The sequence below is a fragment of the Pteronotus mesoamericanus genome, unplaced genomic scaffold (assembly GCF_021234165.1).
Source record: "Pteronotus mesoamericanus isolate MK-2021 breed Mesoamerican mustached bat unplaced genomic scaffold, CSHL_Meso_final contig_124, whole genome shotgun sequence".
Lineage (NCBI taxonomy): Eukaryota > Metazoa > Chordata > Mammalia > Chiroptera > Mormoopidae > Pteronotus > Pteronotus mesoamericanus.
The window spans coordinates 5631145-5644931 of NW_026555051.1; the positions used below are offsets into that span (position 1 = coordinate 5631145).

A 13787-nucleotide genomic window follows, 5' to 3' on the forward strand; every position below is an offset into this window, starting at 1 on the left:
CCTCATACCCCCATTTCCTCCAGCAATCTCCCCTTAGTTCATGTCCATGGGTCATGCATACAAGTTCTTGAAGATTACCTATAAATAGGTAACTTTATGCAATAGTTTTAAATAGTTTGCAATTAGCAAAATAGCTTTCTAAAAAAAGTATTTTGCTAATGGGAGACCTAGGAGTGACTAGGTAATCTCTGAAGTAGTTCTTCAGCCATTTAATCTATATTTTTCTTCTATCATTTAATCTAGTTAATCTTCAAGAGCATCATTTTGGAGGCAATTCAACAGTGTGCTTGGGCAATAACATTTTATTAGAAAACAAATCAGCAAAATAATAAATACAGAGTAATTGCATTTTAGACCTCTGCTGGTTAAATGTTCTAAGATGCCTTATCATACATGTAAGCACTTATTTATTCAAGGCTTATTCCAATTTCTTTCTCCTTTACCATCACCTCTCCCACCCACAAAAAACATAAATATCTATGGCTGGTCATTTATGTTATTTTTTTGGTTCATTTGCTGGAAAAGTATTCAGAGGGATTAATGTACCAGAATTCATTTTCTAAGCAAATTGCAAGTGTAGTTACTTCACAATAATGTTTTCCTCCAGTATAAACATGTGTTAGAACTTTTTTTGTTAAGGTGTCAGCCCATTTTGTAATATGTACTATTATCACTTATTATACTGTACCATATAATTTATGTATTGCAGAAGTAATTATTATAAATTAAATCAGTATTAACTCAGTAGATTGCTGTGCACAATAGCTAGGAACTAAGAGACAACTTTTTATTGTATTTTAAAATAATTAGTATTTCTCATTTAGCAAAAATTACAAACACTGTACAAATTTTAAAATAATCTATTTTTGCCTCATTCAACATGCTTCTGAGAGTAAATTAAAAAAATAAATGCTCAAAGAGAGAAAAACCTTTCTGTACAGATCCTTTTAGAAATGGATAGAAAACAGTTGATGTCCAGCTGAGAACTTCCAACAGGAGAATAATTTCTCTAAACTTTTCTTGACAAAGAATCAACCTGTAGAATAAACTGATATTAATGTAATTTTATACAATGTATTTGGGACATATTTTTCTATTCCATTTGACTGGAAATGTGGTGGCCAGTTAGATAAACATGAACAGAGCAAAGATGATGGGCCAGTTACAGAAGGTCATCAGGGCAGAAAGCCCCAGGTGCCTAGCAGGGGATAAAACTGGGAAAACAAACCCCTTGCCCCAGGGTGATCTTTCCTCCCTTGGTACATCACTGGTCATGGAGTCCCAACCCTCCCCTGGCTTTTTCTCCTCTGGCCTGTCACTAATCACGCAGGTTGAGCCCCCTTAGAGGGGGAACAAAAAAGGGTGCTGGAAAATAGACCTTAAGCATTAAGTCCCCTGGACAATGAGGTTCTGACCCTCATCAAATACATCTGCCTCAGTTGTGTTTCAGGTCTAGGTCCAGAAAAGAAGCAAAACTAGACAAGGATGCCATGGTTGACAACAGGACCAATTGCATTGACTAATGGCTCTCTGACTCATCAGTGGAGACCATGTTCCTGAAAGGACATCCCCAGAAAACTGATGAATATTCTATTATGACCTTCCCCTGAGACCTCCTCCAGATAAATACCCTCAAGGCAGAGGAGCTAGTGTGGCCCTCTCTATGGAGCACCCTGATGCCTTTCCTTACTCCCTGCCCCCAAGTGTGTTTTCCTTGCCTCTCTTTTCCCTAAGCTCCAAGGGCCCTTCTCTTGCCTTTGTAACTTATTTCCTGGGCTCATTTCTTCTAAGGCTCACTTCTTCTACCTCTGTGACTTTCTAAGTAAACTTTTTCTATAGAGTCTTGGCTCTAAATTGTTTCTTAAACAGAACTCAAGTACCAAGGTTGCTGAACTGAGGTCCAATTGCTAGTAACATTCTGGTGCCATTTTTGTCACTGCCAATGGAAACATATGTAGGAAGCAAGAACATTCCAGATGATTGCTATAAATTTATATGAAAGACATTTGATCATACAATAAAGGGACTAGTTACCTAATGTATGCAATACATTTTAATTCATATAAATGTACTATAAAAAGTACAATATAATGATTTCATCAGTTTCTTCATTTTCAGCTGAGAAAATATAAGGAGAAGATAATAACTTGCTTTTCCTACATACTTTATTCCAGTGGAGACCTTGAAAAAACAAAAAACATGGAAAGAGTAAAGCCTAAATGGGAGATCAACAGGGAGACTTAAAATAGAGAAATTGAGAATAGGATTCTGTTTTACTTAGTCAAAAAATTCTAGTAGAAAATTGAAAATCTTTTTGAGTGGGTGGAAAAATGTGGCTTGATAAAGAATGTAGATACATACTCAATTAAAAATTAAAGCCTAATATTGTCAGGGAAAGTAGGGTATTTCAGTTTTAGTATTTAATTAATACTATTGGGAAGAGTATTGTTGGACTAAACAAGATGTATGAGGGCATTTGAGCAAGAGTTGGACCACAAGTCAAATACAAAAATATAGAGTAAATGATATTTAACATCAAAGCTGGTCTATTGCCCCCAATACTTAGATAGACATTATTACTGTCTATCTTCAGGTAGTAAAATAAAAATTAATACAACCAAAAGGATAAATTGAGTTCATAAGAATGAAACTTTTATGTTTTGTCTTTCTTTGGGTTTTACAAGTTAGGTATCTCATTTATTTTTAGCAACTAACATGTAAAATTTAATGGCAAGAGGAGACATTTTCTGGAATCAAAGTTTTAAATTTAAGGAAAGATATGTAAATCTTTAGACTCTTCTTGGCCATCATATTTAGGACAATAATTCTGAAATTTTACACCACAAGATAATGACTTAGAGACTTATTTAAAATGTAGATTTACAGTCCATGTTTCCAGAGTTATTAGTTTGTTATCTGAAAATCTGTATTGTTAATAAGAGTTCTTGGTGATGTCATATAACACTAATATTTGAGTCCATCCACCTGCACCCGCCAGTTGGAAAAAGGGCGTGAGCAGGATTTTGAAATGCAGAATTGGCCAAGAGAATGTGCGGAGCTAGTGCTTTAAAAGAGCTGACTCCTGATGGCATGTAGGTTACACATTAAATAGGGAAAAATCACAAGATACCATATGTTGAAGGTTTATGGTTGTTCTAGGAAATGATTAATGGGAGGTGAGGTAAGGGTAATAAATCATTTCTTCAGGTCTCAAGGACAGCTCTGAGGTATGCTCTGGGATACCTCTGTCAGCTTCCATGGAAAAATAGCCAGGGGGCCATTCCAACTTAGGAATCAGGAGCTGAAATATAACTTAGGTCAAGCTGTTATCTGTAGTCTGCCAGAGGTCCAGATCTTGTGACCATTAGTCAGGTCCAAGCTACTGTTCTCTGATGATTTGGCAGTTACTGATTATCCAAGAGAAAGGCTATGTGTGTAAGAAATTTAGAGAGATAAAGAAAATGATTTCTAAAGCTATAGTCTTAAAAAAAGTCAAAACTGTTAAGACCTTCAGTTTCAGTGACACTGATGAAATAGACTTTGGGTCACAATTTGAGAAATATTAGTCTAGGACATGATCTCAGAACATTTTTGAATGTAGACATTTAATAGTTAAAATATGCACATCCACCACACAATAAGTATGTTCTAAAAAAATAACATGCATGTACTTCTGTCAATGCATAAGTACTTAAATATTTTAGGTAAAAATATACATTCAAATACATATTTTTCATACTATTTTTGAATATCCCCTGAGATTCGCACTATGGAAAAATTGATTCTTGAGAGTCCTTTCTCACTTGTTTAAAGTGTGTAACAAAAATACCTAAGGCAAACAGCAAACTCATAAAGAAATTATAGAGACGTCCCTTTTAAAATTGGAAAGAAGACAAGAATATACACTATTAAATATTGTACCAAAGGTCTTATACCATATAATAAGAAAAAAAGACATTGAACCTGCAAGGTGTAGAAATTTTAAATAAATGACAAATTTTTCATTATTTACCTAGTATTGGATTATCCTCTTATGAAACCAAGAGAATTTAGAAGAAAATTATTTGCTTTAATATCATAATTCAATAAGATCATTGTATTTAAATTTAATGTGTAAAGACCAATTGCATTCCTATACCAGTGAGAAAAAATATTGTTAAAGAAATAGTCCTAGTCTCCAGCTTTCGCTGGCAGTGCAACGTATGCACTCTGGATCTTCGGTACCAGCTGTCACCATCGATATCATTAGGTTCCTTTGGGCTCTTCTGCACCACTTACCTGCTACACACTCGGCCGTCATAAGCCACCATCATGGTGAAGTGTGCAAAGGCTGGTAAAAACCAAGATGACCCCAAGAAAATGGCTCCTTCTCCAAAGGAGGTAGAAGATTGTGAAGATGAGGAAATGTCAGAAGATGAAGATGATGAAAGCAGTGAAGAAGAGGTTAGAAGAGGTTTTCATTCCTCAGAAAAGTGAGAAGGCTACCATAACTCCAGGAGAGAAATTGTTTCCCCAGCAAAAAGATTGCAGTTGCCACACCAGCCAGGAAGGCAGTTGTCACCCCTGGCAAAAAGGCAGCAGCTATGCCGGTTCCTGGCAAAAAGAACGCTGAAGAAGAACTTACGAAGGTTGCTGTACCAGCCAAAGATAAGAAAGCTGCAAAAGTTGTTCCTGTGAAGGCCAAGAGCACAGCTGAGGATAAAGACAAAGAGAATGAAGATGAAGAGAAGGATGATGAAGACAATGAAAAAGAGAATGATGAGGGTAATGAAGATGAAGAAGAGGAGGAGGAAGAGGAAGAGCCTGTCAAAGAAGCACCTGGAAAACAAAAGAAGGAAATGGCCAAAGAGAAAGCTGCTCCTTAAGCCAAGAAGCAGAAAGTGGAAGCCAGAGAACCAACTACAGCTTTCAATCTCTTTATTGGAAACCTGAACTTCAACAAATTTGTTTCTGATTTAAAACTGTGTTTCAGTGACATTTTTGCTAAATATGATCTTGCTATTGTGGATGTCAGAACTGGTATGTCTAGAAGTTTGGCTATGTAAATTTTGAATCTGCTGAAGACCTAGAAAAAGCTTTGAAACTCACTGGTTTAAAAGTCTTTGGTAATGAAATTAAACTACAAAAACAAAAGGATAAAGACAGTAAAAAAGATTGAGATGTGAGAACACTTTTGGCTAAAAATCTGCTGTATAAAGTTACTCAGGATGAATTAAAAGAAGTGTTTGAAGATGCTGTGGAGATTAGATTAGTCAGCAAGGACAGAAAGAGTAAAGGGATTGCTTATATTGAATTTAAGAGAGAAGCTGATGCAGAGAAAACCTTGGAAGAAAAGCAGGAAACAGAAATAGATAGGTGATCCATTTCCCTGTACTATATGGTAGAGAAAGGTCAAAAACAAGACTATAAAGGTGGAAAAATAGCACTTGGAGTGCTGAATCAAAAACTCTGGTTTTAAGCAACTTTTCCTACAGTGCAACAGAAGAAACTCTTCAGGAAGTATTTGAGAAGGCAACTTCTATCAAAGTGGCCCAGAACCAAAATGGCAAATCTAAAGGGTATGCATTTATAGAATTTGTTTCATTTGAAGGTGCTAAAGAAACTTTAGATTCCTGTAATAAGAGAGAAATTGAGGGGAGCGTAATCAGGCTGGAGTTGCAAGAACCCAGGGAATCACCTAATGCAAGAAGCCAGCTGTCCAAAACTCTGTTTGCCAAGGGTATGTCTGAGGGGACTACTGGAGTGCCATTGAAGGAGTCATTTGATGGCTCTGTTCAGGCCAGGATAGTTACAGACCAGGAGATTGGATCTTCCAAAGGGTTTGGTTTGTAGACTTCAATAGTGAGGAAGATGCCAAAGCAGCCAACCAGGCCATGGAAGATGGTGAAATTGATGGAAACGAAGTCACCTTGGACTGGGCTAAGCCTAAGGGTGAAGGTGGTTTCAGGGGTCACGGCAGAGGCAGAGGTGGCTTTGGAGGCCAAGGTAGCTGCAGAGGAGGATGAGGAGGATTTGGTGGCTGAGGCCAGGTAGGCTTTAGAGGTCAAGAAGGAGGCTTCCAGGGAGGCAGAGGAGGCGGCGGTGACCACAAGCCACAAGGAAAGTTTGAATAGTTTCCTCTATTTCTGTCTTTCCCTCTTCCATTTGAAAGAAAGGACTCTGGGGTTTTCACTCTGTTACCTGATCAATGACCGAGCCTTCTAAGGACATTCCAAGACAGTACACAGTCCTGTGGTCTACTTGGAAATCTGTATAGATAGCATTTCAAGGAAGATATCCTGCTGGTTTTGACTGGATATTCATATAAACTTTTTAAAGAGACGAGTGATAGAGCTAACCCTTATCTGTAAGTTTGGAATTTATATTGTTTCTTCCCATGTACAAAACCATTTTTTCCTATAAATAGTTTTATGTGTGTATGTTGGGATGTATAAAGGAAAGCAGAATGTTTTATTATGATTTTGCTTCAGCAACTTTGGGAGAAATTAAAAGCCCTAAACTCTGGTGCCATAAAAAAAGAAAAAGAAAAAGAAAGAAATAAAGAAATAGTCCTTATAGTTGTTAAAAAAAAAAGTAATATACTTTTGAATAAACCAAACAAGTATACCTTAGACTTCTTTGGAAAAAATAGAAAGCTTTATTAAAAATACTGGATATGCAAATAAAATGAGAGATACATAGTATCATGTATAAGAAACCTTGATATTGTAAAGATTCCAATTCTCCTCAAATTAAAATGCAATTTTTAAAATTTTTATTTTACTTCTGGTCAATTAATAACCTGATTTCTAAGTTTATATAGTTAGACAATGGGGAAAAAGTAGCTGAATGCTCTTGAAGTGGAATGGTTGACATTATCAAGTCGAAGTAATTAAACTATAGTAAATAAGACATCTTACTATTAATCAAGGGTGCACAGATATATTTTCAAAATATGTCATTAATTCAGAGAGATCAGAGCAATACACTAATATGGAAATATTTTATTGCATAGAAATGAGATAATTCAATTAAGAGAAGAAAAAATTAACTATTCAATTTTGAACAGTTGGTTCTAGGACAATTGATTCATCATTTTGGGGAAAAACAGTCCCCTTACATTAGTTTGCTAGGGCTACCATGACTAAGTACCACAAGTTGAGAGGTATGACAACAGAAATGTATTGTCTCACAGTACTAGAGACTAGAAATCTAAGATCATGATGTTAGCAAAGCTGTTTCCTTCTGAGGGATATGAAAAAGAATCTGTTCCAGGCCTTCTGCCTAGCTTCTGATGGTTTGTTGGCCATCTTTATCATTGATTGACTTGGGAAAACATTGAACTCTGCTTTCCTCTTCACATAGCATTCTCTCCATGTGCTCTGTTTGCATTAAAATATCCCTTTTTATAAGGAGTAGACATATTAGGCTCACCCTAATGGCCTAATTTTACATAATTACCTTTATAAAGACCCTATCTCTAAATAAGGTTATATTTTAAAGTACAGGAGGTTAAGATTTCAACATATGAATTTGGAGGATATATAGTTCAACCTATAACACTTCCTTATATTATACACAATAATCATTTCACAGTAAGTTACAACATAAATTTAGACAAAAATACTTTCAAGTGCAGGGTGGGGCAAAAGTAGGTTTACAGTTGTGAATATGGGAGATTTTATTCTTATACTGTTATTTATCAATTATTGTATTATTTTCTATACAAACAATTGTAAACCTACTTTTGCCCCATCCTATATTTAGGAGAAAGTGTAGAATACCAATATGACCTTGTTTAATAATAAAATTAGACATAAACCATATACAGAAATTATGGTCTCAATAAAAAAGTTTAAACTCAAAGCTTAAAGACAAAGAGAGAATATTAAAAACAACAGGAGAAAAACAGTTACCTACAAGGGAGCCCCCATAAGACTGTCAGTTGATTTCTCAAAAGAAACTGCAGGCTAGAAAGGAGTGATAAGAAATATTCAAAGTGATTAAAAGGAAAAACCTACAACCAAGATTACCGAGCAAAGCTGTAATTTAGAATAGAAGGACAGATAAAATGCTTCAGAGACCAGTAAAAACTAAAAGAATACATCTCCACCACATCAACATTATATGAAATGTTAAAGGGTCTTCTTTAAGAAGAAGAAGAAAACAAAAAATATCAACAATAAAATGGCAACAAATACATTATCTATTAACAATTGAATATATAAGAAAATAAACAAGCCAGCAAAACAGAAACAGAAACATAGATACAGGGAACATTTTGATGGTTGCCAGATGGGAGGGGGATGCGGGGTTAGGCAAAAATGTGAAGGGGTTAAGAAGTACAAATTGGTAGTTACAGAACAGTCGTGGGGATGTAAAGTACAGCATAGGAAATAGAGTAACCAAAGAACATATATGCATGACCCATGGACATGAACAATGGGGTTCGGACTGCCTGAGGGAGTCGGGGGGTTGGGTGGAAGGGGACAAAGGGGGAAAACTGGGACAACTCTACTAGCATAATCAATAAAATATAATTAAAAATATAAAAGCATTGTGCCCTTCCCCTAAAAAGTTTAAACTTCTCTATATCAGAGTAGAAAGACAAACCACAAACTGAAAAAACATATTTGCAAATCAGTCATATTGATGGGGGAACTCAAGAGCTGGAAAATTTTTAGTTTTCAGTCATAGTTGATGAGCTTAGTATTTAATGCATGTAAAAAAGCTATTGTTCCAGGAACTGGGATGTATAACTAGATCCATACTGACTCCAGGAGATCTACAAGCAAATTTGACCATTGTACCCCAGGAAGAAATGCAAGCAATCGAGATGATATCTGATCCACTGTGTTCCAGAGAGAGACATCCCTGCCCCGCTTGAGAAAGAATCACCCAGGGCACAGATAAAGAACCAGATGAAAGGGTCAACAGATGAAAGGGTGCTAAGAAAATTGCCAGACTCTATCTTTTGTCAATTAATCTGTTTTCTGAATTACAAACCCCTTACCTACTTATTTCCTGAATTTGAAACCCCCTACCTGCCCTTTTCTTCTACTTATAAAAAGGGTCAGCCTGAGATGAGATATAAGATGGTCTTCAGGACATATAACCTGCCATCTTCTCAGATTCCAGCCAGCTGAATAAAGCACCCATACAGATTCAACCCTTGTCTATTCTTACTGGCTCTGGTAGTGACAGGCAGCATGAATGCCAACTTTTCTGGTTTCAATATAATTCACAATGAATTCATATCTGTAACATGTAAAGAATACTTACAAATCAGTAAGTAAAAGACAAACAATCCAACAAATAAACTAAAACAGTAGCTACAAAAATTTACTGAAGAAAACCCGAGTAGTAAAAAAAATACAATAAAAGTTGCTTAATCTTTCTAATACTGAGGGAAATGCAAATAAATACCTTGAAAAAATATATTTTCTCGCACGTAGTTGACAAAAACTGGGAAGTTGAAAGTGAAAAGAAGCAGACTTTGCTACCCTAAAATATCACTCTTTGGCATGAGGATTATTTTGAGCCAAAGCAATCTAAACCCAGGAGATTCAGAAATCTATTTCCCCCTTTGACTACATAAATTTACATTGGAAAGGGTGCTTATATCAGAAATAGAGCTATTACCAGAGATACATTTTTACCGAAGGAACTTATCTGTATAACAGGGCAACATTTGTTTTCCAAATATGTTCCTTGCCTTCCTGTGAATGACCTTCCTTCCCTTTGTATCCCCTCATCCCCTTCCCTCTTCTTTAGTGCCTGATCATATAAAAGCTTAACTACATGGCTGCCTTTGAGTCACATATTTTTATTGGGAGCTCCCATACATATGTGATTTATTTATTTTTTTTCTTTTTCTTTCTTTTTTTTTAAATTAATTTATTTACTTTTTAAATACATTTGTCTCTGCCTTCCCCCCACCTCTTTCCCTAGCCCCCTCCCACCTTCCCTCCCTCACATATGTGATTTAATTTGTTTTTGTCCTGTTAATCTATTTTATATCAATGTAATTATTAGACCTGTCAAAGAATCTAGAAGAGTAGAAGGAAAATATTTCCACTTTTACAAAAATATAAAGTGTCAGTGAAAATATGGAGTGATGGGGCTCTCATATCATCCTGAAGCTGTGTGAATTGTTATATTCACTAGTCTTTACAATATTTCAGAGAGTTTGTTGCACATTCCTCATGACCAAGCAACTCTTCCTAGGTATATATTTTAGGAAGATCCTCACAAGTGAACATGGAGATATATGGTACAGAGAATCATTTAATAGTGAAAAATCCGGAAAACAATCTAAATGTCCAGCAATGTAAGAGTGGCTAAATTATAGTGTGTTCATAAAATATTATTAGTCTCAGATGATTACGCTAGAATTTTATGTATTCAGTGCACCAATACTGACCCATTCCTGTTGTAGGGTGTTGCTGAAGGATGGATGAATTTACCACCCCAAAATATGCCTCTTTGGCATATGGCTATATGAAACTGATTATTTCTAAGAAATTGCAGACATAGAAGCTCTGAAAACCTGGTAGAAATTACTCTTTTGTAAGGGAAGTTTACCTTTATAAATGAAGTCTGCATTTGTAAGGGTGTCTTCCTTTATGTACCAAAAGAGGAGGATGAATATAAATTTCTAGGAACACTTATCAAAGGACAAGGCAAGGTCTTAGATCTGTTTAACAACAGATCTAAGGATTAAGGATTAACAGATCCTTAATTATTGTGCTTTTCATGGTAACCTCCCATAACTATCTCCCCCAATATATATTTATTTTTTCATTAGCTAATTGGTATTTAAGGAGGTAACTTGAGCTATTTCAGGGAGTTACTCAGTTTTCCTGGTCATCTTTCATCTATGCAGGAAGTATGCACGTTATACCTTCATCTTTTTTTTTCCTCCTGTTAATCTGTCTTATTACTAGGTGAAGGGGAAAGGGACAAGTCTCAGTCATGTCTTTATAAAGGTAAAATTATTTTTCTTCCCTTACAATGCATATCGTAAGAATTTCATTTATATAAATGCTAAAAGTACATCAAATAATTTAATCTACTGTTCATGGATATGTACCTCTGCAACAAAAATGTAAAGATTTTTTGGGAAAGCTAAATATCAAATTCAGTGTAGTCATTTGCTCTGGAGGGGGGAGAACAAGTAAATGAAGTAATGGGGTTTGACTTCATGCTGACATTTACCCTTGGTGGTGGGTAAATGAGTCCTTTTATATTATACCTTTTACCTTTTTCTTTATGTCTGAAACATTTCATATTGAAGAAAGACATCTATATTGGAAAACATAAATAAAATGGAAAATGAATCAACTTGTAAAAAATAGCAGCAATATGAAATGGAAGAAAAACCATCTGAATAAACTAGACAAAGATAAATGACGGTAGATAATAAAATATATTCTAACCAGTTTCAAAGTCTGCTCACAGAAACAGCTCAGTGTTTTTAGAAGTGTGGAAAATAAAACAAACAAACAAAAACAATGACAGAATCAAAGAATGCTTTATAAGAGAAAGTGGGTGGGAAAATATAGGCAAGATATATCTGAAATAGTAACTTACTGGGCTGTAAATCAAAGCTATCAGTTGAACTAATCATTTATCTTTAGCTATTACTTTATTTGGAGGTTATGAATACACTTGCAGTTTAGGGTGGCATTTGGTAGTATCTTTTTCCCTTTTCCTAGAGTTTCTAGCAGTTAATGAGATGCCCAGTTTGCCCCAGATTGCCCAGGAGTTCTCCAGTTCCTGCACTGAAAGTGCTCCTGGAGGAACGAGGTCCAGTACTCAGGAGTTGCCAACCAAAAGGCAACTGCACGATGACTTTATACGAAGGAACTTTATTGTAAACAAGCAAGCAAGGACACACCAGAGATCACTCCTAAAGCAGTGTATCCCTGAACAAAAGGATCAGGTGTGTCTTTATTTAAGGAAATCTTGCATAAACATCAAGATGAACTCTGTCATGGCATGCACAGGTGAAGACATTCCTGCTCAGGCACAGTTAGACAACATAGCTATACATAACGTTCAAAATGGTGGAAAATCTCCACCCCCAGGAGGAGACTTCAGTCTTATAATGAGGGTATACGAGAAAAATTCATGAGGAGGTCACTAGATGGTTCTCCAGGCTTCTTCGGCCAGTCTCAGGTGGCTTTAACCAGTTCACCTCGCTTAGCCCTGCAATACATCCTGGGCTTGTTTCTGAAAAATAGCTTTGGCAATTGTCACTGTCAGGGATGGTGGAGGTATGGAAGGAAGTTTAACTAAGTCTCAGTCTTTCTGTTAAACTCTTAACAAATTACAGGATATGGTCACATAAACCTTATAAAATATAGCGTAGTCTAAGTGGATTTATAAGTTAATCCAAGCAGAGTTATGAATTCTAAATATTAGTTTATGCTTGGTTACCTGCTAGGCTATATGTGTAAGTTAAGTAACAAAAGTCTCACCTCCTAAGAAATCCTAGACAAACTGAGATGGTTGGTAACTTTTTTTAGGTGAATTTGGACAGCATAGCATTTTTTTTTTTTTTACAGACATCAAACCACTGTTCCTAGAATAACTTCAAACTATTCCAAATGTATATTCCAAATATATTCTAGCACCTTTCAGAAATTTCCAATAGTAATGACTTTATTATTAATGTCCATCAAATAATTTGTGTACTAAGTCTAGAGAGAACTTCAGTCTAATAACCACATTTCTAAGCTTGTGTTAAGCATGTCTCTTAATTTCCCATGGGTATTTTACTTTTAAATTGGCTTGGACCTTGCAACTTTTAAATATGGCTTTGATGAAGCTTTCTCCTAACTACAGAAATAATTGCCTGGACCAAAACAAAGGAGGTAGGTTTCAGGTATTGGTGTTACAGAACCTCTCCAATGTTGTTCTGGAACAGCTGTGGGGTTCGATTGTCCACAGCCAAGAAGCGTGACTCCCAATGCAAGAGTCTGGTGAAAAAGGAAAGGAATTGTTTATTTAAAGGTTATTCAGATTTAGAATATGGCAGATTTCTGCCAGTAAGTCCCAATCCCTTTAAAACATCCCAAAACACATAATCCTGCCTCTGTTTGCCAAACCAGGCTGGTTTCAGAATATGCCAGTCAGAGGTACCATCTTTCAGAAAAGCAGGTCTGTAGCTCCTCATTCACAATCACAGTTCAGTTCCAAGCATCTTCCACGAATCTGTGCTTGGGTTGGCAGGTGCCCTCACAACTCCGTCGGTTCTGCCATGGTCTTCTTCTTACTCCAGACCTCGCAGCCAAATCCTGTCTACACCCTTTCAGAATGCATGGCTTCTTTTTCTTTCTCTCTCAGCCTACCCTTATTTTAAGTGCTCAGCCTGGAACCTTCTATGTGACCTTACATCCGGCCCCTCCTATCATATACCATTTTTGTCACTTCCCCCATATCTTTTACCTTGTTTGGCTGCCATCTTTAATCAGGGCAAAAGTCGTCCCCCTGCCTCTTTCGCAGGTGCTATATAAGCTCCCCCAGTTACATCAGGAGCCCCTGAATGCCTTCGGAGTCATATACACCTTTTGCCCTGGGCAGCAGACCTCTTGCTTCAAGAAAGGCAAAGCTATTAACTTGCCATTGTCATGCAAAGTATGTTAAATGCAATCTCATCCACTATCCCTTCCCCCAATCAAGGGATGTGGGGAATATGCTACGCAATTTTCGTGGGACCCCCAGTCTGCATCCTTTTACATTGGTATTATAAGAAAGTATCCTTAGTAACTCTCAAGTCTTAAGGACAAGAACTGCAGGTTTAG

At 36.4% G+C, this 13787-nt stretch overlaps 1 pseudogene; it reads left to right on the plus strand.

The window, feature by feature from the left end:
- The first annotated feature begins 4240 nt into the window (after positions 1-4240).
- LOC129082260 (nucleolin-like) lies at positions 4241-6113 on the plus strand (annotated as a pseudogene).
- Positions 6114-13787: the final 7674 nt, after the last annotated feature.